This window comes from Carettochelys insculpta, chromosome 5 (genome assembly GCF_033958435.1).
Source record: "Carettochelys insculpta isolate YL-2023 chromosome 5, ASM3395843v1, whole genome shotgun sequence".
Taxonomy (NCBI): Eukaryota; Metazoa; Chordata; order Testudines; family Carettochelyidae; genus Carettochelys; species Carettochelys insculpta.
Genome location: NC_134141.1, coordinates 50,701,011 through 50,725,063, shown reverse-complemented (window position 1 = coordinate 50,725,063; position 24,053 = coordinate 50,701,011). Strand labels below are relative to the sequence as shown.

General features: G+C 47.6%; 1 long non-coding RNA gene across 17 annotated transcripts in view; it reads left to right on the top strand.

Annotated features, from left to right (window-relative positions):
• Positions 1 to 9,705: 9,705 nt before the first annotated feature.
• Positions 9,706 to 24,053, top strand: part of LOC142013547 (uncharacterized) — a 182,173-nt gene continuing 167,825 nt past the window's right edge. For all 17 annotated transcript variants that reach the window (XR_012645694.1, XR_012645691.1, XR_012645689.1 and 14 more), the window contains exon 1: positions 9,706 to 9,867. This is a non-coding gene — a long non-coding RNA (uncharacterized LOC142013547). The remainder of the gene's footprint in view (positions 9,868 to 24,053) is intronic.

Sequence of the window (24,053 nt, the reverse complement as noted above, 5' to 3'; positions counted from 1 at the left end):
GCTATTAAATACTAGTATTAATAATAATCCATATTTTAGTATTAATTTCACAGGAGGTGGCTGGTAGTAAGTCTGCATACCTGGGTGCTGGGCACAATAGAATAGGCTGAAAAATAAATTGTAGAGCCCATAGCTGCTGAACGTGAATGTAGGTACATCCTGAAAAATTGGCTGTGGTATTCTTTACTATGCCAGACTGAATAAAAGGCTTTTATCTCACACAACCACTGATCCATTACAGTATGTGGGATTGGTTCTGTAAAAGTGATTAGAATCTTAACAGAGAGAAAGCCATGGTAGTCTATATACTATCAAAACAAAAAAACAGTCCAGTAGCACTTTAAAGACTAACAAAATAACTTATTAGGTGACGAGCTTTCGTGGGACAGACCCACGTCTATGGCTATGGTCTGAAGAAGTGAGTCTGTCCCACGAAAGCTCATCACCTAATAAATTATTTTGTTAGTCTTTAAAGTGCTACTGGAATGTTTTTTTGTTACATTAGAATCTCTTTTCTTATAACTTTGGATAAAATAAGGACTCTGGGACGAATTTTTATACCATGCCTGGCAAATTAGGGTATGTCTTCACTAAGGGCTGGATTGATGGGCAGCAAACAATCCAGAGCAGATGGATTTATTGTGTCTAATGGAGAGACAAAATGAATTGACCATGAGTGCTTTCTCATTGACACCAATCAGCTGACTGACTATCCACCAAAAGCAGAAGGGCTTGTCTGCACTTGCCCCCAACTTTGAAGGGGGCATGATAATCAGGGCGATGGGAGATTACTAATGAAGTGCTGCAGTGAATATGCAGCACTTCATTAGGCTAATTCTCCCCTGCAGCATCTTCGAAGCATCAAACCCCAAAGTGCCGGCGTGCGTGTAGCCGTGGGTACTTTGAAGTGCCCGCACTACTTCAAAGTGCCTTTATTCCTCAAAATTTTGAGTTTGACACTTCAAAGTTGCCATGGGGGAGAATTAGCCTAAAGAAGTGCTGTGTATTCACTGCAGCACTTGATTAGTTATCTCCCAGCACCCTGATTACCATGCCCCCTTCCAAGTTGGGGGCAAGTGTAGACCCGGCTGAAGAGTAAGAGGAATCAATGGGAGAGTATCAGTTGTTGACTTACTGCTGTGAAGACACTGCGGTAAGCAGATCTAAGTATGTCATCATGGGCTATGTTATAACTGAAGTTGTCCACATTACTATAGGAAAGGCCTTCATTAGCTCTGTATGAAACCACCAAGTTCTACTCTAGGGTTAAATTCTATTCCCAGTGGGCAGCCTGAATACTTGAGGTATGCAGAAAGCACATCCAGGCTGGGTCTACACTTCGAAGGGGGCATGTTAATCAGGGTGATAGGCAATTATTAATGAAGTGCTGCGGTGAATATGCAGCACTTCATTAGGCTAATTCTCCCCTGCAGCAACTTTGAAGTGTCAAACTTTGAAGTGCCGGCTACTTCAAAATACCCACGGTTACACGCATGCCGGCACTTCAAAGTTGCCGTGGGGGAGAATTAACCTAATGAAGTGCTGCATATTCACCGCAGCACTCCATTAGTAATCTCCCGCTGCCCTGATTAACATGCCCTCTTCGAAATTGGGGGCAAATGTAGACAAACCCCCAGTGTGGGAGGGAAATGGGAATTTCTGAGTAACCTCAGAGCTGCAACAGTCTTGGCAGCTGCTGCTGCAGTTTCCTCCATGTGGACAAAGAGGAGGTTCATCTTGCAAAGTGACATATGGATCTACTATTCCTGGATTCATCAGCACTGCCACTGTCCTATCTGTAACACTTTTTCCCTATTGGGAGCATGGAGTTGTGAAGTATTAAAAGATCTCTGAATCCTTCCTGAGCCTTTGTTTCTGTTGTGTTCGTACCTGTGGAAGGATACAGCAGGAAATGCCTCTGAGTGAATTTTTCTCATGGAGAAGCAGAAACATCACCATAAGCACAAAGATCCATATAAGGGCAAATGCCAGGGTAAAGTGAGTACAGTGAGAACGATACTCTCACTGCAGACAAAACTAGTGAGCTTTGTTACATCAGCCTTGTTCTGGGTTCACCAGGCATTTCCTGAGAAACAAAGTCAATTTGTAGAAAGCAAAATCTTCCTTTATAAGTGTAGGTCTTGAATTTTCCCCCACTGAAATTTGTCTCTTTTCAGATTGAGATAATAAATAATACATTTTTAACAGACAAATGGAAAATCGTTCTTTGTACAAACTAGCTTTTCAAATAACAAGCAGTCCCGTAGCACTTTAAAGACTAATCATTTTATTTATTAGGTCAGCGATATCCAATAGGAATTCAAAGATTGCCACACTTGTGGTTGTTGTCTTTCTATTCTCTCCACATCCCCCTCCCAAATAAATGCCCTGCCCCTCCCCAGAGGCAGGTACCCCCAACCCTCCCCCCCAAAATAAACGCTCTCCCTCCCCCAGAACAGGTACCCCAGCTTTTCCATTCTAATACAATGCTGGCGACTCACCAAAGCCATTGGGGCCACCACTTCTGCCACCATGTGCTTCTCCCACCAAGTGGTGGGGCACGTTCGTGGATTGGGCAGACAGCACTCTCCATGTGTGGTTCTCAGGAGGAGCTGCATTTAAAGGCTCCAAGAGCCGCGTGCGGTTCGAGAGCCATATTCGTCACAATGTGGTGTCCTTGTGGCTAATGGTGAATGTATTGGATGTGTGGCAAATGGCGAATGTTATGGACATCCCTGTATTAGGTAATGTGCTTTCAAGGGTAAATGCACAGTTTTACCCACAAAAGCTTATTACCTAATAAATAAATTTGTTAGTCTTTAAGGTCTACAGGACTACTTATTATTTGAGAGGATATGGACTAACATGGTGCTCCTCTGAGTCTATTAAATTGGGCTTTTGTTTCCGTACAAGCAAACAAGACATTTATGGTGACTATATAGCATGTCTGATGTTCTCATGAAACCAGGTAATGTGATTGCTTCCCATGCTAGTTTTCTCAGTAGCAAGATTTTTTGTTTTCATAGCCTTAATCCTACTAGGGCATTTCTCTGTGGGTTTTTTTTTAATCACCATGAAAACTTGATCACAGTTGGAATGAGGTCAAAGCACAACACCTGTGGCTGGCCTATTTCAGCTGATTTGACCTTGTGGTTTGGGCTGCAGGGCTATAAAATTGCACTGCAGATGTTTGAGCTTGGGCTGGAGCCCAGGCTATGGGACTCTTCCTCCCTCTCCCACCCTGCCTTGGAGGATCCCAGAGCTGAGTCCAAATGAGTACAGTGCAGTTTTGTAGCCCTGAAGCCTGAGATGTGAGAACCCAAGTCATCTGACATGGGCCAGCTATGAGTGCTGTTTTTGCAGCGTGTGTAGACATAAGTGGATGTATTTGTGGGGAGAGGGGGGAGAGAAAGGGCCAAATTCTGACCCTACTTTACCTGTGACAGTCACAAACTATTTCATCTGTAGTTCTTACCTAGTTATCTCTAGTAATCAAGCAGGATAAGGGTGTCTTAGGTTGTACCAATCTGACAATTGTCTACTAAGGGGACCACAACAATACATCAGCAACACTTAGAAATTGTGATGCTGTCTTCCTTTTGCACGAAAGGCACAGCTGCCTGCCTGGTGCTAACATCAGTTGATCAGTTGAGGGTCCCATTTGTTTTCATTCTGCCTCTCGCTGTCTCACTGGGGCTACGTCTACATGTGAAACCTACATTGAAGTAGCCTATTTCGATGTGGCGACATCGAAATAGGCTATTTCGATGAATAATGTCTACACGTCCTCCAGGGCTGGCAACGTCGATGTTCAACATCGACATTGCGCAGCACCACATCGAAATAGGCGCCGCAAGGGAACGTCTACACACCAAAGTAGCACACATCGAAATAGGGGTGCCAGGCACAGCTGCAGACAGGGTCACAGGGCGGACTAGCGCTTCCGGGGCAACAGCTAGCCGCTCCCTTAAAGGGCCCCTCCCAGACACACTCAGCCTGCACAGCACGCGGTCTGAGGAGCCATAGGCACACAGACCCCGGGCGACGCAGTCATGGACCCCCAGCAGCAGCAGCAGCAGCAGCCAGAGGTCCACCCAGCTGCCCCTGCAGGAGCAGGGCTCACCCTGCTCCATGCCATGCGGGAGACAGCTGAGCACCTCCTTGCCACACCGGAGGAGGAGCAGCCCGCAGGGGAGCAGAACTCACCCCCCAACCCTGCAGCACCCCAACCCCCCCACCTCACACGCCGGCGGCTGTGGAGCTACCCCACCAGCACTGACTGGTGGGAGCGGCTGGTGCTTGAGAAGTGGGACGATGACCACTGGCTCAGGAACTTTAGGATGAGCCGGCAGACATTTATGGAGCTGTGCCAGTGGCTCACCCCCGCACTCAGGCACCAGGACACTGCCATGTGGCGTGCCCTCCCTGTGGAGAAATGGGTCGGCATCGCTGTCTGGCAGCTGGCCACTCCAGACAGCTACCGATCCGTGGGGCAGCAGTTTGGCATTGGCAAGGCCACCGTCAGGGCTGTCCTCATGTAGGTAAGAGGACCCACGGGGGAAGTGGGGGGAGGCAGCCCTGGCAGGGCAGGGGGGCCTGGGCAGGGCAGGGCAGGGGAGGGGAGGGGAGGGCAGGGCCATGCACACCCTGCTCACCCCTCATTGATGCTCTCCCATGTGCTTCCCCTGCAGGTTGTGCGTGCCATCAACGCCATGCTCTTCCACAGGCTCGTGAGGCTGGGGGACCCAGATGCCACCATCGCGGGCTTTGCCACGCTGGGCTTCCCCAGTTGCTTAGGGGCTCTGGATGGGACCCACATCCCCATCCGCGCCCCGCAACACAGTGGAGGACGCTACATAAACCGCAAGGGCTAGCACTCAGTGGTCCTCCAGGCCTTGGTGGACACCTGGGGCTGTTTCCAGGACATTTATGTGGGCTGGCCTGGCAGCACCCACGACGCCTGGGTTTTCTGGAACTCGGGCCTGTGCCGCTGGCTGGAGGCGGGGACCTACATCCCCCAGCAGGAGATCCCTGAGGGGGACACCACCATGCCCCTCTGCATCATCGCAGATGCGGCATACCCCCTCCGGCCCTGGCTCATGCACCTGTACACGGGCTGTCTCTCTGCCAGCCAGGAGCACTTCAACCAGCGCCTGAGCCACGCGCGCCAGGTGGTGGAGCGCTCATTTGGCCGCCTCAAAGGGCGCTGGAGATGTCTCCTGACCCGCCTGGATGTGGGCCCCACCAACATCCCCCAGATAGTGGGTGCCTGCAGCGCCCTACACAATCTGGTGGAGAGCAAGGGGGAGGCCTTTTTTCAGGGCTGGGCTGTGGAAGCCGGCAGGGCTGATGTGCAGCCACCCGCTGCCCCCAGTCGCCAGGTGGACCCCGAAGGGACCCGGGTCCGGGAGGCCCTGTGGGCCCACTTCGAGGAGGCCGTGGGGTGAACGCTGGCAGGCCCCCCACTGCGCCCCCCCCTTCCTCCACAACACTCCCTGCCCCTACGCCCACACCACGGAGCACCCCACAGCACCCCCCCCCCACTTTTCCTGGACAAATAAAAGCAGACACTTGTTTGTAAAATCAAACTGGTTTTCTTTGAACTGTTCTTTTAACTTATACCAAAGTATATACAAGAACTTCTAACTATTATAAGTGAAAAATAAAAAAGTATGCGTATATTTACAAAAAAAACCCAGGGATTGCAAGGAAGGGGAGAACTATTTACATGGGGGGGGACGGGGCAAACGGGGGGCACAAATGAATAAGTCCAAACTATGTACGGGGGGGGGCATGTCCTGGGCCCCACGCCCCTATAGTCTGGCACTGGGGGTGGGCGGCCCCGCCTCGGCCGCAGCCCTGTCCGGGGCTGGCTGGGGGTCGGGCGGACCGGCAGATACGTCCGGTGAGTCTCAGCTGGCCCCAGGTCTCCCTCGGCGGTCCGGCCCTCGGTGGCGGGTGGCGGGGCGACGGTGGACGGCGCGGAGACGAGCGGAGCAGCGGGTGGAGCACTCAGGGCGGGCGCAGCGGTGGCCGGCGCGGCATGGGGGGCCAGGTAGTCCACTAGCCAGTTGAAGGTGTTCATGTAGGCCCCCCATGCCTCTTGGCGCCAGGCCAGCGCCCGCTCCTGGAGATGGAGGCGGCATTGCTCCACCCGCAGGCGCTGCTCCGCGACCTCCAGCTGCCGGAGGTGGAAGGCCAGCAGCTGGGGGGGGCCGTCGCCATCGGGTGGTGGTGCTGGGTCTGCCGTCTTGCCCGCTGTGGGGCCGGTCGGTCCTCCACCGAGGGGCTGGCCTGGAGTGATGGCCCCGGAGGGGATTCTGGGACCACTGAAGCCTCGCTGGTGCTCTCCGGTCCTTCCGATGGTGCAGCTGCAGAACACGGGGGTGGGGAAGAATTGTGGAGACAGGCGTTAGTGTGGGCCACGAGCTGTGGCCCTTGTCCCCTCACCCCTGTGCTGCAGGTTCCCCATCCCTGTCCCCGGGAGATGCTGCTGTGATGGGGTTCAAGGGTCCCCCTGCACTGCACCCCGTTCCCCGGCGGGAGTGACTCTCACTTCACTCAGCAGGGTCTGACAGGAGAGGTTTCTTAGGCAACAGATGCCCAGTTTCTCCCACAAGCGACAGTACAGCAGTCAGAGACAGTCCTTCCAACCCGTCCTTGGGAGAAGACCCCAAGGGGTGCCCCTCTGGGGTGTAGCTTTCCCCCTCCTCAGGCTGGCTGCCTTCCAGCTCTCCCTTCCCCTAGCCTCTACCTGTGGCCCCCACCCCCGATTCAAACCCAGCTCGGCTCCTCCCTCCTCTTTGTTCAGGGCAGAGGTGTAACCTGCCAGTTGTAGCCCCAGGATCATCCTTAGCCACTGGGAGCTATTCAGCTTGTTGCCCATATCTAGCCTGAGACTCGCATTTGCACTCCCCCCACTCCATTGCATGCTGCTGCTGCTGCTGCTGCTGCTTCTGGGTGTCCCACCCCCTCCTCCCGGGGGACCCTAGAGGTTCCGCTCCCCCCAGCCCCAGGTATGGGGCATGGCACTGTTGTGCTGGGGGGGGGGGCGGGGCAGGGGCTGATGCATTCCTGTGAGGGACATGGCACTGCTGTCCTTGGGGCCATGGCCATCTGGGCATGTGGAGGGCCCTGGCCACATATCTATTACCCCTGCCCCTCAACCCCTGGGGTGTACACCGGGGGGGTACATACCTGTAGGTCCACTCCCACAGTTGGGGGACACCCGGGGGACGGACGCCCGGCTGCTGCTCTGGGATGGCAAGGGGATCTGGAGCCCGGTGTCGGTGGAGGAGGAGTCCCCCTCCTCCTCCTTCTCCTCCTGCTCCGGTGCCCCGGGGGTGGGCTCCGGGGGGGCCCCCGGGGTGCGGGGCTTACGTCCGGGGTGGACTCCGGCTCCGGGGCCTGCTGGGGCTCCTCAGCCAAGGTATCAAGAGTGGCCGGAGGGGAGGATGTGTGCTGGGGGCCCAGGATGTCCCTGAGCTCCCTGTAAAAGGGGCAAGTGACGGGGGCGGCCCCAGATCGGCCAGCCACATCCCGGGCCCGGGCATAACCCTGCCGCAGCTCCTTGACTTTACTCCGGACATGGTCCGGAGTGCGGGCAGGGTGACCCCGGGCGGCCAGGCCCTCGGCCAGCCGAGTGAACGCATCCGCGTTCCGCCTCTTGCTCCCCATTACCTGGAGCACCTCCTCCTCGCTCCAGAGCCCCAGCAGGTCCCGGATCTCGGCCTCCGTCCAGGAGGGGCCCTGCTGCCGCTTGCCGCCCTGGCTGCCAGCCCGCGAGCCCTGGCTGCCCTGGCTCCCCTTGGGGGGGGGTCCCCTGGGGGAGCTGGGGGGGCTGCCGGGTGGCCATCGCAGCTGGGGGGGCAGACAGTGGTGGCTCAGAGACGTGCAGGCTGGCCGCATGTCTGGCTGCTGCCTGCACATTCTCTCAGCTTGCTGCACAGGAAAGGGAGGGGGAGGGGACCTTTAAGGGGTCACTCAACGCGGCCACCATTGAGCTCAGGGGCTGGAAAAAGCGTCTCTCAACCCCTCAGCTGATGGCCGCCATGGAGGACCCCGCAATTTCGATGTTGCGGGACGCGCAATGACTACACGGTCCCTACTTCGATGTTGAACGTCGAAGTAGGGCGCTGTTCCTATCCCCTCATGGGGTTAGCGGCTTCGATGTCTCGCCGCCTAACATCGATGTTAACATCGAAATAGCGCCCAACAAGCGTAGCCATGACGGGTGCTATTTCGAAGTTAGTGCTGCTACTTCGAAGTAGCGTGCACGTGTAGACACGGCTTGGGAGAGCAGGTGAGTATCAGCTGACTGAATCTGTTTGACTTCCATGACAAATCCTTTGGGAGGCACCACTTGCAGGACTGAACAACAAAGCTCTTGTCTGCTGTCCACAAATGGCTGGCAGGGAAGGGAATGGGATGGCAGGCAGGCAGAAAATGCCTTGTTTCTGTAAACATTATGGGCTTGTCTACATTTGCCCCCAACTTTGAAGGGGACATGGTAATCAGGATGATGGGAGATTAGTAACAAAGTGTTGCAGCGAATACACAGCACTTCATTAGGCTAATTCTCCCCCCAGCAACTACGAAGTGTCAAACTTCGAAGTGCTGGCATGTGTGTAGCCATGGGCACTTTGAAGTGTCCGCGCTACTTTGAAGTGCCTTTATTCCCCAAAATTTTAAGGTTAAAGGCACTTTGAAGTTTGACAGTTTGAAGTTGCCGCAGGGGAGAATTAGCCTAATGAAGTGCTGCATATTCACCACAGCACTTCATTTGTAATCTCCCATCACCCTGATTACCATGCCCCCTTCGAAGCTGGGGGCAAGTGCAGACGAGTCCTTAATGTTCTAATCTCTCAGGGGTGTAGTCAACCTGCAGCTACAAATCTATATCATTTGTACATACTGAAAGGATAGAGAATAAATGATTTTGCAGTTAAAGCACTGGACTTTGATTTGTGAGATCTGAATTTAATTTTTGCCTGTCTTTGGACACACCATCTAATCTCTCTGTCTCTGCTTTGGCAAAGCTCTTAAATGTGCTCTTAACTATAATTGCATGCTTGCGTGCATCCTGCTTCAGCAAAGCACTGAAGTTCAGAAATCTAACAGAGGTCAATGGACACTCTTAAATGCTTTGCTGATTTGGGTCCTCTGTGTATCAGTTCCTTGTGAAATGGGGCTAATAGCACTTTGGTAGCTCACGGGGGAGTTATGAAGATAGGCTTAGCAATGCTTACAAGATGTTTGGATCCTCTGATGCTGGATGGATCCACTTCTGAACAGGGAAGGGGAATAATCCTGGAAAAGTGAGGAGAGAGAATTTTTGTATATAATATACTCTGTAAATATTAATGATTAATTTTAGTTATTGATTGCATAGCCTGTGGTATTTTAATTTAGCTGTATGAATATTTTGGCTTTTAAAAAACCAAAACCAGTGTACATGCATGGGAAGCATTCTTCATTCCTCAGAGGGATTCTCTGATCTCCTTTTGTAGCTAGGAGGATCCCTCCCCAAAATTTTACACTGTAACTCTCCATGAACCTGAGTGTCTTGCTTGGTGATTGCCCTCCTGGCTGAGCAGGGTCTGTCCCTGAAGTATTCTGGCAGAGGGTTTGCTTGTGATAAGAGGAGTTGTCTGTTACAGCCTACATTTAAACTGTTCCTAGCCTGTAGCGAAGGACAGACGTGGAGCCTTGAAGTCAGACTGGCACATGCACCGGTCTGTCCCACTCATGACACTCAGAATGTGAATGAAGATGTATTATTTTATTCATATCAGAAGCTGCCATGGGTGGACTGAGCTGGCAGTTTGTTAGCAAGGATATGCAAATCTGACCCTTTCTCTGCAATAGGTGAGCTGATTTTCCCTTTTCAAAGCATAATTTTTTTTAAACATGTACGATTTTCCATTCAGCAAAGTGGAATCTTTGTGTGTGTGTGAAATGTTGACCCTTCCGCAATCATGAGTAATGCAAATTCTCATAAAATTTTACTGGAATTTCCAGTTTCTAGTTGGGTTATTTCTCAAAGGTTAGAACTGAAGTTGTGCCTTTTGCTTTGGAACCTGGGGGAAAAATCGTTAGTCGAATTCTTTTGTTAGTCACACTATAGAAGCTAGTATTTAAACCCAGCTCTGAACACACCAGAACTATGGAAGAATGCAGACCTGGCCAGGATCTCAGTAGTGTAGTGATGTGGGAGGCTAGCTCCATGGCTCAAGGAAGGTCCCTTTGCACCACCAGAGCAGTGTAAGAGAACTAAATGGGCAGGTGAGGTTTTCCTGCCCATTTGGGCCTCTCATAGTAGGAGTGGGAGCCAACATACCAGAAATAATGGGCCAGAGACTTCCAGGAAGACTCTTAAGAGGGACCATTGCAAATGGATGCAGATTTAAATAGCCACTTTTACCTCCTCCAGCTGCAATGTGAGAAGGAGAGGATTGGGCTTAGCCAATCTGTTGCTTAACCTAGGATTTCTTTGCTTTCTGGTGGGTTGCCATTAATGTTCTAATTAAAATGTAGGTTCAAACTGCAATAATTGGTCTGGACTTTAAATCTAGCCTGCACATTACATGAACTGTCCCCAGCTGCCCTTGTTGCTATAGCCATGCTTACTTGGATAATGATTAGTAGGCCCCATCTCTTTTAAGGAGAGATTTGAATACCGAAGGAGTAGTAAGAGGCCATGAGGACCAACTTCGGAAGGGTGTTCCAAGTGGATGGGCATGGAAAAAAAAGAGGGCAGAGACAGCTGTGACATGGGTGCCCAAAGGGAGCACTGAGGCTGCAGGCCTGCCAATGGGGTAAGGGTTAGCATGGGCAAAAGGGGCAACTGCCTTGGGGCCAGGCAATTCAAAAGGGAGATCCCAGCTGCTGCTACTGCAGCGGTAGCAGTTGCTGGAGCCCAGGCCCTTTGAATTGCCACTGGAACCCCATGTCGTGCACCCTGTGCAGTGCTGAGGGCTGCCAGGGGGAGGCTAACCCTAGCTCTTGCCCTAGCCCTAGCCCAAGCCCTGCTACTTCTTCCTGAGGCCCTGCCACTTCTGGAGGCATAGCGTTGAGGCCCCTCGCCTTGCCCAAGGGCCTGAAGAGACTGTCAGCGCCACTATGAGGGAGATACCATAGGCGGAGAGGAGGGATGGTAAGAAGAGACCCAGGGCTCTCAGATTTATGCAGTACCTTGAAACAAGCAAAAGGAAGTATTTCTTCATACAGCACATAATCAACCTGGGGAACTCCTTGCCAGAGGATTTTGTGAAGTCTGAAACTATAACAGGGTTAAAAAATAATTAGATAAATTCATGGATGATAGGTCCCCCAATAGCATTTCACTTGGATGGGCAGGTATCATGTCCCGAGCCTCTGTTTGCCAGAAGCTGGCAATGGGTGACAGGGGATGGATCACTTGATGATTATCTTTTTCTGTTCACTCCATCGGGGCATCTAGCCTTGGCTATTGTCAGAAGACTGAATATTGAGCTAGGTGCACCTTTGGTCTGACCCAGTATGGTCATTCTTATGTTCTCACATGAGTAATTACAAGGCATCTCATAAAATAAAAGGATGTCAGATAATCTGATTATGGACCAAGAAAATGACCATAGCATATGTTGTATCAGTTAGAGGAAGGACTAACTGATGTGGATATCAGAGACACCAGCGAGAGGAGGTGCCTCTGTTGAAGAAAGGGATCCAGGTACAGATTGTCGAATCATGGAAGTAAATGCATGGTTGCGCAGATGGTGTCAGACAGAGGGATTTGTTTTCTTTGGTGTCAGAGAGAGGGATGTGATTTCTTTGGCCATGGGATTCAGCTTCAGGAACAAGGATTGCTAGGAAGAGACAGGATCCACCTAACAAAGAGAAAAGAACGTGTTTGCGGGCAGGCTTGCAAATCTAGTGAGGAGAACTTTAAACTAGGTTTGTTGGGGGATGGTGACACAAGCTGTGAGGTAAGAACGGGAAGGAGGAAGGAATAACAAAGGAGGACCCCTGGTTCAAAAGGAGCTAGTAGGCTGATCAGCTAACTATTTAAGGTGTTTGTACAGAAAAACAAGAAGCCTGGGAAACAAACAGTCGAAGCTGTATGAACTGCTTTTTTGTTTTGATAGTATATAGACTAGCACTGCTTTCTTTCTGTTACTAATCAACAAAGTAGTATGAAGTGATGGGAATAATGGAGACTTTGTGGGATGACTCATATAACTGGAGTACTGTCAAGGAAGGGTATAAACTGTTCAGGAAGGACAGGCAGGGGAGAACAGGAGGAGAAGTTTTGATGTATGTGAGAGAGAAGTATGATTGCTCAGCACTCCAGTATATGGAAGGAGAAAAACTAGTTGAGTGTCTTTGTGTTAAGCGCCAGAAGAGTAAGGAACAGAGCTGATGTGATTGGTGTTTGCAACCAGATCAGGTAGATGAGGTAGAGATGCATTTCTTCAGGCAACTAAGAGAAGCTTCCAGATCAAAGTCCCTGGTTCTCATGGGAGACTTTAATCATCCAGACATTTGTTGGGAGACCAATACAGCAGCACACAGACAATTCAGGAAGTTTTTGGACAATGGTACAAGTGCTGAAGGAACCTGCTGCTCACAAACAGGGAAGAACTAGTGGGTGAAATAGAAGTGGGTGGCAACCTGGTCAGTAATCATGAGGTGGTAGATTTCAGGATTCTGACAAAAAGAAGCCAGGTGAATAGTAAAATACAGACCTTTGATTTCAGAATAGCAGAACTTCTCATCCCTGAGAGAATGGATAGGTAGGATCCCCTGGGATGCTCAGTAAGAAAAACATATATGGTAGGCAACCAGTTTTGCTTTCCAGGGAAATCCTTGGTGAGCTTAAATCCAAATGGAATGTGTATAAGAAGTGGAAACTTGGACAGGTGACTGAGGAGGAGTATACATATATGGCTGGAGAATACCAGGGAGTAATCAGGAAAGCAAAAGCACAGTTGGAATTGCAGCTAGCAAGGAATGTGAAGGCCAACAAGAAGCATTTCTGTAGGCATGTTAACAATAAGAGGGTTATCAGGGAGTATGTGGGGCCATTACTGGATGTGGGACGTAACCTGGTGACAGATTGTATGGGAAAAACATTTTTTTGCTTCCATCTTCAGAGGCAAGGTCAGCTCCCAGACTACTGAATTAACTAGGGCAGTGTGGGAAGGAGCTGGGCAGCCCTCAGTGGGGAAACAGCAGGTTAAGGGCTAGTTAGAAAAGCAAGACATGCACAAATCCATGGATCTGGATTTAATGCATCCAAAGGTACTTAGGGAATTGGCAAATGTCATTGCAGAACTTTTGGCCATTATATTTGAAAACTTGTGTACATTGGGAGAGGTCCTATATGAGTGAAAAAAAGGCAAATACAATGCCCATCTTTCAAAAAGGAAAGAAGTACCATAGACCTGTCAGCCTTACCTCAGTCCCTGACAAAATCATGGAGGGGATCCTCAAAGAATCCATTTTAAAGCTCTTGGAAGAGGGAAAAGTGATCAAGAGTAGTCAACATGGATTCACCAAGGACAAGTCATGCCCAACCAATCTGATTAGCTTCTATGATGAGGCAACTGGCTCTGTGGACATGGGGTCAGTGGATGTGATATACCTTGACTTTAGCAAAGCTTTTGATATAGTCTCCCAACATATTCTTGCCCATAAGTTAAGGAAGTATGGATTGGGTGAATGGACTGTAAGATGGATAGAAACTGGCAAGAGCCCAACGGGTAGCAATCAATGACTCAATGGGGTCGGTTTCAAGTGGAGTGCCCCAGGGTTCAGTTCTGGGGCTGGTATTTTTCAATATCTTTATTAATGATCTGGATGAGGGGATGGATTGTACCCTCAGCAAATTTGCAGATGACTCTAAGGTAGGGGGAGAGGTAGATACGTTGGATGGTAGGGATAGCATCCAGAGTGATTAATTGGAGGACTGGGCCAAAAGTAAAGTGATGAAATTCACCAAGAAGTGCAGAGTCCTGCACTTGGGATGGAAGAATCCCAAACATTGTCAAAAGGCTGGGGACTGAATGGCTAAGTAGCATTTCAGCAGAAAAGGACCTGGGTATTAGAGTGGATGAGAGGCTTGATATGAGTCAACAGTGCGCCCTTGTAGCCAAGAAGGCTAATGGCATATTGGGGTGCATTAGGAGAAGCACGTCCAGCAGATCTAGTGATTTATTATTCTCCTCTATTCGGCACTAGTGAAGCCACATCTGGAGAATTGCATCCAGTTCTGAGCCCCCTAGTATAGCAACATTGTGGATGCATTGGAGCAGGTTCAATGGGGGCAATGAAAATGACTAAGGGGCTGGAGCACATGACCTATGAGGAGAAGCTGAGGCATTTGGGCTTATTTAGTTTTCAGAAGAGAAGAGTGAGGGACGAATTGATAGAAGCCTTCAATTTCCTGAAGGGAGGCTCAAAAGAAAATGGAGAGTGGCTGTTGTCAATAATGACAGATGGCAGAAAAAGGAGCAATGATCTCAAGTTGCAGTGGGAGAGGTCTAGGTTGTATATTAGGAAAATCTGTTCAACCAGAAGTGTGGTGAAGCACTGGAATGCTTTACCTAGAGAGGTGGTGGAATCTCCGTCCCTAGATCTTTTTAAATCCCAGCTTGACGTAGTCATTCCTGGGATGACTTAGTTGGGGTTGATCCTGCTTTAGGCAGGGGTCTGGACTTGTTGACCTCCTAAGGTCCCTTCCAGCCCTAGGATTCTATGACTCTATAAAATTATTTATTAACAAGCAGTCCCTTTTGTACCTTAGACACTAAAAAAATGATAGTGTCTAAAGTGTTACAGAACTGCTTGCTATTTATGGAATTACAGACTGATGTGGCTACCCTTCTGAGACTTGTTTTGAAAAAAGGTAGATTACAGCTGATTAATGTTATATTTCATGTAACAAACCAATTGTGGTGCTTGTTAGAATTTGGTCACTGGGACATGTTTATAGTTTCAGTAGGGTCTCCCTTTATAACAAATGGTACACCAGTGTAAACCATGATGACGGATGTTTGTCTATTGGCATTCTGTTTTACTTACTTACAAAAATGCCCTTGATATCCAATTGTGTTAGAGCACAATACAGAGGATCCTGCCTGCTTTCTGAATAACCCTTCAAGTAAGGTTGTGATGAATTGAAAAGGTGAGAATGTAACAAGGCTGAAGCTGTTTTTTGCAAACCAAACTCTCCTCCTGGCTAATAAATGTATCAGCTCAGAGAGTCCTGTGCCTGGCAGACACATCAGTCTGCTGCCACAGAGCACAAAACACTTGAAAAAGCAGTCTCTAGGGCAAAGAGGAGGCATATTTATTTTTATTTATCTGCATAGTTTTGTGGTAGGTATTAACAGATGACTGCCCATGAAGGGTAAATAAATAGAACTTTAACAAACTGCTTTAGCTGGGGGTTCTGGAAGCAATATAAAAATAGCTCATTATCTCCTGCTCTTTCCATTGTTCTGATTTTGCAACAATTTAAAGCATTTGAAATATGGCCATAAGAGGCCTTGAAGTTATCAAACTCTCCTGCAAGTTCTAAAGCATATCTCTCCATAAATGGCAAGGGGAAAAGCTATCACTCTGCTGATACAATGAATCATTCTAGGGGAAATAAAAAGGTGTTTCACTTTTCATTTCCTTTTCACTTTGATAGTCTGTTGCAATATGTTAAGTAAGGCAGCATAGTCTGGATGTCATTGCAGTATGAGGGAGTTTTGTAGCCTCCCACTAGAGGCAAGTGAGTATGTAAAAGAGTGTATATTACATGAAGGTGCCACTGCTGTAGCCATGACAACTGCATGTGATAATTCAGCCCTTGAAAGCAAAGGGCATAATGTACATATACCATCTTATAATAGAATCATAGAATCCTAGGGCTGGAAGGGACCTCAGGAGATCATTGAGCCCAGCCCCCTGCCTAAAGCAGGACCAACCCCATCTAAATCATCCTAGCCAGGACTTTGTCAAGACTCTAGGGATGGAGCTTCCACCACCTCTCTAGGTAACACGTTTCAGTACTTCACCATCCTTCTGGTGAAATAGTTTTTCCTAATATCCAACGTCCACCGCACCCCTGTAACTTTAAACCATTACTTCTTGTTCTGCCATCCACCACTACTGAGAACAGCCTGTCTCCATCCTCTTTAGAGCCACTCTTCTGGAATTTGAGGCTGCTATCAGATTCTCCCACACTCTTCTCATCTGCAAACTAAATAAGCCCACATCCCTCAGTCTCAACTCATAGGTCATGTGCTCCAGCACCTGAAATTTTTTTGTTCCTCTCTGCTTAACCCACTCCAATGCATCCACATCCTTTCTATACTGGGGGCCCTAGAATTGGACACACTACTCCAGATGTGGCTTCACTACTGCCGAATAGAGGGGAATAACAACTTTTCTAAATCTGCTGGAAATGCTTTGCCTAATGCACTCCAATATACCATTAGCCTTCTTGGCTACAAGGGCTCACCGTTGACGCATATCCAGAGTGGGTCAAAATATGTTAAATTTCAAGGTTTTGACAGAACTTCCAATTGCAAAATTTGGAAAAAAAAAAAACAGAGAGAGAGAGAGAAAGAAAATGGCTGTTGCTGGACCAGAAAGCCCTGGTGGCTGGGAGTGGGCACCAGCTTTGAGTCCCACAGCTGGAAGCCCCATCTGGGGATGAGCAGCTGCAGCTGAGGTGATAAGCTGGTGGGGGCCAGGCTGTAGCAGATGGGGGTCAGGAAGCTGGTGGGAGCTGAGGACTGGTGGCCAGGGGCTGAAAAGCCACCGGGGAGCCACAGCTGGGTGGCCAAGGGCTGGGGAGCCACCGTGGCCAGGAGCAGGGCTGGGAAGCTGGCGGTGTCTGGGGAGCAGAAATCATGCCAGGCCAGGACAGAGGAGGCTGGTGTGGGGGTGGGGACAACATCCGGTCCTAGTGGTCGGGAGCAGTCTGACACCCTGGATTGGCATTAGTGGACAGCAGGGAAGCATTGACCTTCTGTGTTCCTGCAAGATCCCTGGTTTGGGACCACTCAGGTCCTGAGGGTGCTGGACGAGGGAGTGCAAGCTATATTGGCTAGGCTATTGATAATTATACTGTTGTAAGTGAGATCAGGCCATTGTTTCCTACTCTTTAGAAACCCATGAACAAGTTCTCCTTGATTTTACACGGGCGTGCTCATATTGAAAGCAGGGCATTTGCACTGCTGTAGGTGAGAGACAAGCCCTTGGCTGGATATTAATTTCTGAATTTTCCAGATTTTAAAATGTGTGTTCATTATGCGCTTGGATCAATATGGGAATATTGTTTTCATTCCATTTTCTTCTCAATAACCTATCTCTAGCAGAGATTCCAGTGGATTCTGTTATTTATATAGTTAGAGTACATAGTAACAGCTTCTTTCTGAGAACTTTAATTTGGAATCCCGTGTCCAGGGGCATAACTTTAACCAGTGCCATAGTAATTGAATATCTGAGCATCTCTATGGAACTCCAGTTGCAGTTCTCTTCATCGGTTTTATTATGCAGTTTTCATGTTTCTATTGTTTTTCATTTGTCTTTACTGCTGGAAGACCAGTATTCCTTACCTGGAATTTCCACTTGGGATGGATAAGTTCTCTTTATTTTAGCTAAGAGGGTGTACATATTTTCCCAACTTAATTGTGAAACCACCTGAATTGTACATGCATTTCTCCTTATTTTCAGATATTGGGCATGCATTGGAGATGAACAGAAATGCATTTCTTGTACATTCTTATTGATCTGAGAAGATCTGAACAACTCAACGGATACAGCATGTTTTGAAGCTTATTTTATTCATAATAAGAAAAATGCCATAGGTCAATTTTTATACAGAATAGCTGCCAATAACTTTAGAAGTTTTCCTCAGCAAGGGTGAAACAAAAATTGAGGGCCGGTTTCTGTCACTTGCATGGACTATATGTGGGGTAAGGAAGACGTGCTCACTGGTTTTTGTACTCCACTTTGAGCAGCTGCAGGGAGCGAGTTGTGACTCCCTGATTTATAGCCACCCTGTTCTAATGCAATTTAGTGATAAGCAGGGGCAGCCCTAACATCTGCCACTGATTTGGGACTTTCCACAGATAAAGGTTTATTCACAGTGGAGCTCTGCCATGCTCCTTCATTCATGGGAGGGGTGATTATGGAACAGCTGGAACAGGAAGCAGTAGAACAACCTCCACCAGCCTCAAGTGCTTCAACCCTCCCATACCCCTCACCATAACAAGGACCCAGGGGGCTAGCTGTCACGGGGGGAAGTCTCCCATGGTGGCTATGAATTGCTGGGTCTGGCTGCCTCCTGGGAGGAATATTTCAAGTGGCCCTCAACCCACAGACCCTGCACTCCGCTGCCAAGAAAAGATTTTGGAGACCATGACAACTAGCCATTCAACCTCCCAAATACCAAACAACCCTACAATGTCAATAAAATTTGGTGAGCCCCATCCCCCGTGTTGGCAATTTCTGTGTAGTGAAGAGGGAAGTCCCAAATCTTTTCCCCTAGCCCTTTCTATCCTCTTTCTCCTAACTTTGGATCCCTTCAAGCAGGGAAGAGCAGGTGGAAGGCCAGTTGAGAATATAGACTGTGCAGAGAAGCTGCATAATGAACTGGGAAGCCAAATACCCTCCTCTCAGCAACTCTCTTCAAGCTTTTCATTGTCCCTATGTTATTTTCAGGGATCCAATGTAAGCAAGGGAAGGGGGACAGTTGGTGGAGGGCCAGTTGAGAAGACACACACCTGCTGATTTTCATAAAATCTTTCATAATTCAGTCACTGCTACAGTTTTAAAAGGGAATTGTTATTGAAGAAAGATTTCTGCATTTGGTGATCTTTTTCCACCTGGAAAAATAGATGTTTGATTACCACAGGAGGAGAATGAGGGCAATGCAATGTGGGAGGATGATGTCAACCACCAGTGAAAATACCCAGACTGCTAAAGGGAAGAGGGAACTGTAGGATAGGTTCCCACAATGCAATACTGCAACAGTCAATGTTTGCCGATAGAGTGTGGCAGCAGTAAGTCAACTTTGTGAAGAGCATGTGGCAAGGTGAGGACATTCAAATTCAAATTTATAAAATCCAGCATTACAAAATCGATGAATAAATTTGAATTTATCTTGTAGTGTAGACATAGCCTTAGAGTGCTTCCAGGAGCAATCAGGTGCAAAAGTAGCAGGATGTGGCTTTTACCTGCTCCCCTTAGCTCTATGCATTGGAGGCATGGGTGAAAGTCACATGCCATGGCGGGCACAGTCCAAAGCACGAGTGCAGGACTGGAAAGTTTTACCTCCTGTATTTATCTCTGCTTAGACAAGCAGCTCTTTATCCCTCTCTCACTGGCTGTTCCCCTGATCTTTGGGTCTCACTTCAGTCACTTAACAAATTGTCTTCCTCCTCCCTAATGCACAAATAGGTTGCTGATCCCCTCATTCCTTGGCTGCACATTTTGCTTTGACCTTTGCCTTTTTTTTCTCCAGGCCTCTCTAGCAGCTCAGGGGATTTCAGCTCACTCTGCTTCCTTTCCAATTAGCAATAGCAGTCTGGCTGAAAATAACCAAGGTCAGTTTAGAATTCCGTGAAGTCTTATGTCACAAATATACAGAGGGTGACAGCTTCATCTGATGTAAATCACTGGTGTTCAGCTGACTAAAATGAAGTGGCTCCAATCTACAGCAGCCTAAGATTTACCCTAACATTTTCCTTAACTCTGTGTGACAAATATTGGAATTAAGCTTCCAGAGATTTCACAGGAAGTTTAGCAGAAATTGGCATCTGTCACCACAAAGAGGTCAGGTACAGGACAAATTGTGTCAGATCCACCTAATAGCTTTCTTTGACAGAGTAACAAGTCTGGTGGGAAGCAGCAGAGGTGATATGTCTGTGCTTTGGAAAGGCTTTTGACACTGTCTTACCTGACCATCTCATAAACAAACTAGGGGAGTACAATTTACATTTCAGAGCCTAGGGAAAGGCAGGAAGTGCCATTACTAGCTGTCATGCAAAAGAAACAAATCAGAAAATTAAATTTTATTTATGTAGTCTGGGGGACATGTGAGCTGTGATGGATTATTTTAAATTTCCCCAAGGGAATCTTTTTCTGTTAGCTTTCAGGTATTACTTCATGCTCATCATTGTATCTGAGTGCCTAAATTTGGCCTTTTTTGAAAATCTATATCTGCTCTACAGGTAGGCAAGCCAGAATACAATTATTTTTAAAATAATTTTGATGGATAAAATTGATGTATAAGGCATTTTTTCAACGATTATCTATTTAAATTTTCACAGTTGTGGGACATTATGGGAAGGCCAGGCAATAGCTTTTTAATGACAGTAAACGATGAAATACACAAAGTTTTATAAACATGAAAACACAAATTGTCATGTCAAAATATGCACAGTAAATGTCCTTAAATCAAACTCTAGTTGGTTCTCAAGCAGTGTTTTTCTTGATTTACCTGTTAGCTTTCATTATTATTGGTGTAAATATTTTTAGTTAGTTTGTGTGTGTGTGTGGGGGGGGGAGGAAACTGATATTTATTGATGTGTACTGATAAAAATCTAATTCTTCCAAGCCTATTTATAAACTGAAAAATCTGTGGGCTTGGGAGAGTCCCTTGCTGTGAAAAGGGGAATTTCACTATGTGGATGGATGCTGACTGAGTGTGAAAAGGGAGAAGAGTGGTAAATCTTTTGAAACTGCCCATGGGCTTGGTGGCTGGTATATGCAAATTGTGAAAATGCTTCCGCAGTATGCTTACGCTGCTGTCTTGGGATCGTGGTTTTCCACCATATTTCTGTTTTGTTGCAATGGCAGCCTTTTGATAAGGGACAGGGACCGTCTTATTGTACAGCTGGTACAATGCACAATGTGGTCCTGGTCCAGGATGAAAGCTGCTAGGTGCTACAGTAACATAAATAATAACTGATTTCCTCTGCCTCCTCTGGTCTAGAGTAAGTGCTATATCAACCCTGCTCCACCCTCTCCATATGTAGACCCACCCATGGATCCCCTCCTTTCTGTCCCTTCCCAGAGCCCCATCCCTGTTCCATACAGTGTATCACCATTTTGCCCAGGCCCTTCCCTGCAGCCCTGCAATCCATCTGCTATTTTCAGCACTCTCCCCGCAAAAGACTAGAGTTCTATTCCCCTGCCGTGGTTCTTGGCCACTCTGTGGAGTGGGAGGCCCTCCAGCCCTGATATCATGGTGGCTGGTATGAGCTTCTCCAGTTCTCCAGGGCGCTTCTGCCAGAGAGCGGCGCTGGGCACAGGGACTGCCCCTGCTGCTGTTTGGTTTGTTCTGGGGACAGGCCAGGAGCACTGGGGCTTTTCCTGTCTCTCCCCACCCCATATCTGTTATGGTTGTGGTCAGCAGATGCTGGGGGCTTCCTCTGCTTCCAGGGGTTTCTGCCTGGCATGTGGTTGGGGCATTGGGACCTCCCCCATTGTGCCCACCCTGCCTACCAAGACCTGTTATCAGGGAGCAGGGTCAGGGCATAGGAGATTCCCCTGCCACACTCAGCTGCCCACTGGCCATGGTTCTGGGGCCTTCCACTTGGCTGGGGCCCCAGGCACAGGCCACATAGGCCCAGTGGCTAGTCCACCACCGACCTAATATATCAACATCTGTCACAAAGGCACTCTCTGCCATGTATATAGCAGTCTGCTTGACTAAACCTTACCTAGAGGGCAGAGCACACCTGCTTGAGGTAAGTATTGGAGAGGTAGCCGTGTTAGTCTGTATCTTCGAGAACAACAAGATGATGAAGTGGGTCTTTGCCCACGAAAGCTTATGCTCCAAAATATCTGTTAGTCTACAAGGTGCCACAGGACTTCTGCTTGAGGTAGCAACTTGTTGCAGATGAATGCTGTGTGTATATGGAGGAGGATGGGAAAAGGGAATAAACAGGAGAAGTTCTCTTGCCAGCAACCTCCCAATAGAGCCACAGTTATATTTAACCAAATTTTAAAATATCACCTGACCAGTTACCTCACAGTCTCAACATGTAGTGAAGATAATGCCAGTTAGTGAGGATGTCCTTAAAATCCATCAGTAGCTGAAGAGGTCATCAGCAGACTTTGATTCAGTAGGATACTGTTGTTCATTTAGACTAGAATAAACTCAGGAACATACCATAAATACATATATTGAGAGCTAGGGATGTATCTGACATCTGACTTCTGAAGTTCAGATCCATAAGTGAACCTTCCCAAAGTTTTCATATAGGTCATCTCTATAAAGAAATGTGTAGATTTAAAATCAAAAACAAACGAACAAGAACATTTTTCTAGAACAAGGTTTTCTCTCTGTACCTGCAAGCTATATTGGTCAGAACTCAAAAAGAGCCTTCACTATGCGGTGATACGATATTTTCAATTTGTCTAACTCATGACCTTGATTTCAACTAGTTAACTCCCATCCATCTTTGGATGGTTGAAAATAAATTACAATTAGCTCAGTGCTAAATAAACATCTTACCTCTCACATTTCACTTCTTGTATCTTTGTTATTATTCATGGTGATTTACAAAATTACTCTGAGCATACCAAACAAACACAATCAATCACAGAGATATAAATAAGCAGATGGGGTCATCCATTAAATAAATCATCCAACCCTATAAGGTGTGCATTCAAATACAAATATTAGAGAACAAAACATTTCATTATTCATGTTGGCTATGGTTACTCTAGGGAGTTTTTCCGGCGAAAGCCTGGTTTTGTCCACAAAACTAGTGGAGTGTCCACGTACAAAATGGGATTTGTCAACAGTATCACCACAAAACCTTGCACATTCTCTGATATCCTTCTGCCTCTCCCAGATGAGGAAGAGGGCTTCTTGTTGGCAGGTTCTGTGAACAAAAAAGGCTGTGTGGACACTCTGGGGGAGGCTTCTTTTGACAGATGGGGCTTCTAGAACCATGGGCAGCCTGGTCTGCTGTGCTTCTGGGTGCCTGTTTTGCAGAGAGAGCAGCTGGGCTGTTCGGCTGCTCTTTTTCAAGAAAACAGCACACTCTTCCAATAGGCTTTTGTATGTGGCCACACTCTGTTGACAGAAGTTTTGCTGGGAAATCTGACAGTGACTTCTGTTGCCAGATCACTGTAGTGTAACTGAAGCCATAGAATAAATGGATGTTTTGTCCTTTTGACATAGACAACGAGTTAGGTACAAGTTCAAATGCCTTCATGGGCATCAGAAACAATAAATAGCAGTGCGTTCTACAAACATTCACATCTCAAGTTCTTTCGTCATTGCACATGTAGTTCTCATGTTTGGTTGAACTTAACTAATGGGTAGTTCCATTTATTTCCCCCAGGGATTTGTCTCCTTGACAAAGTTCTGACTGGGAAGACATAGTTGCGGGTTATCCTGCTTGAAGCAGGGGCCTGGACTCAATAACCTCCTGAGGTCCTTTCCAGCCCCAGGATTCTATGATTTTAATATGTGCAAAACATTGTGGCTTCCATTATTTTTCTTTATTTTTAAATGCTCAAAATTTCTTTTTCTTGGAGTGAACTGCTCAGTTCAAGTCTGGGAGGAAACATAACTAAATGCTTCACCTAGAAGACAATTTTGAGTAAAAGCAGCTTTTTAAAAGTAATTCATGATTCTCAGAAGGGTAACAATGCGGGCAACACCTTGTTCACCCCTTCAACTGTGTACCTTTTGGAATCTAGTTGCTCCTCTGCCCTATAATTTTGATCATAACACACACAAGAGCTAAATATTCCAGGGGCTTTCTTTCTTAGTGCTTGCTAATGGGCATTTCTATTTGCAAATCCAGTAGTTAGGTATGCAGCTGCCTTACTTACTTACACAACGGAGGGTTTTATGGGTGCAGGTTTTGTGTGGAAAGAAGAGAGTCAGATTTTTGTAGAAGAAAAGGGATCCAGCTGGTTTCTCTGTTATCAAAGTATACTGTAAGAGTCTTAGAGCACATGCCAAATTTAGCTGCAGCTTTAACCTCTTCCTGCCTATTAGCTTGATATAAGAGGGCTATGTCTACACTAGCCCCCTCTTTTGAAAT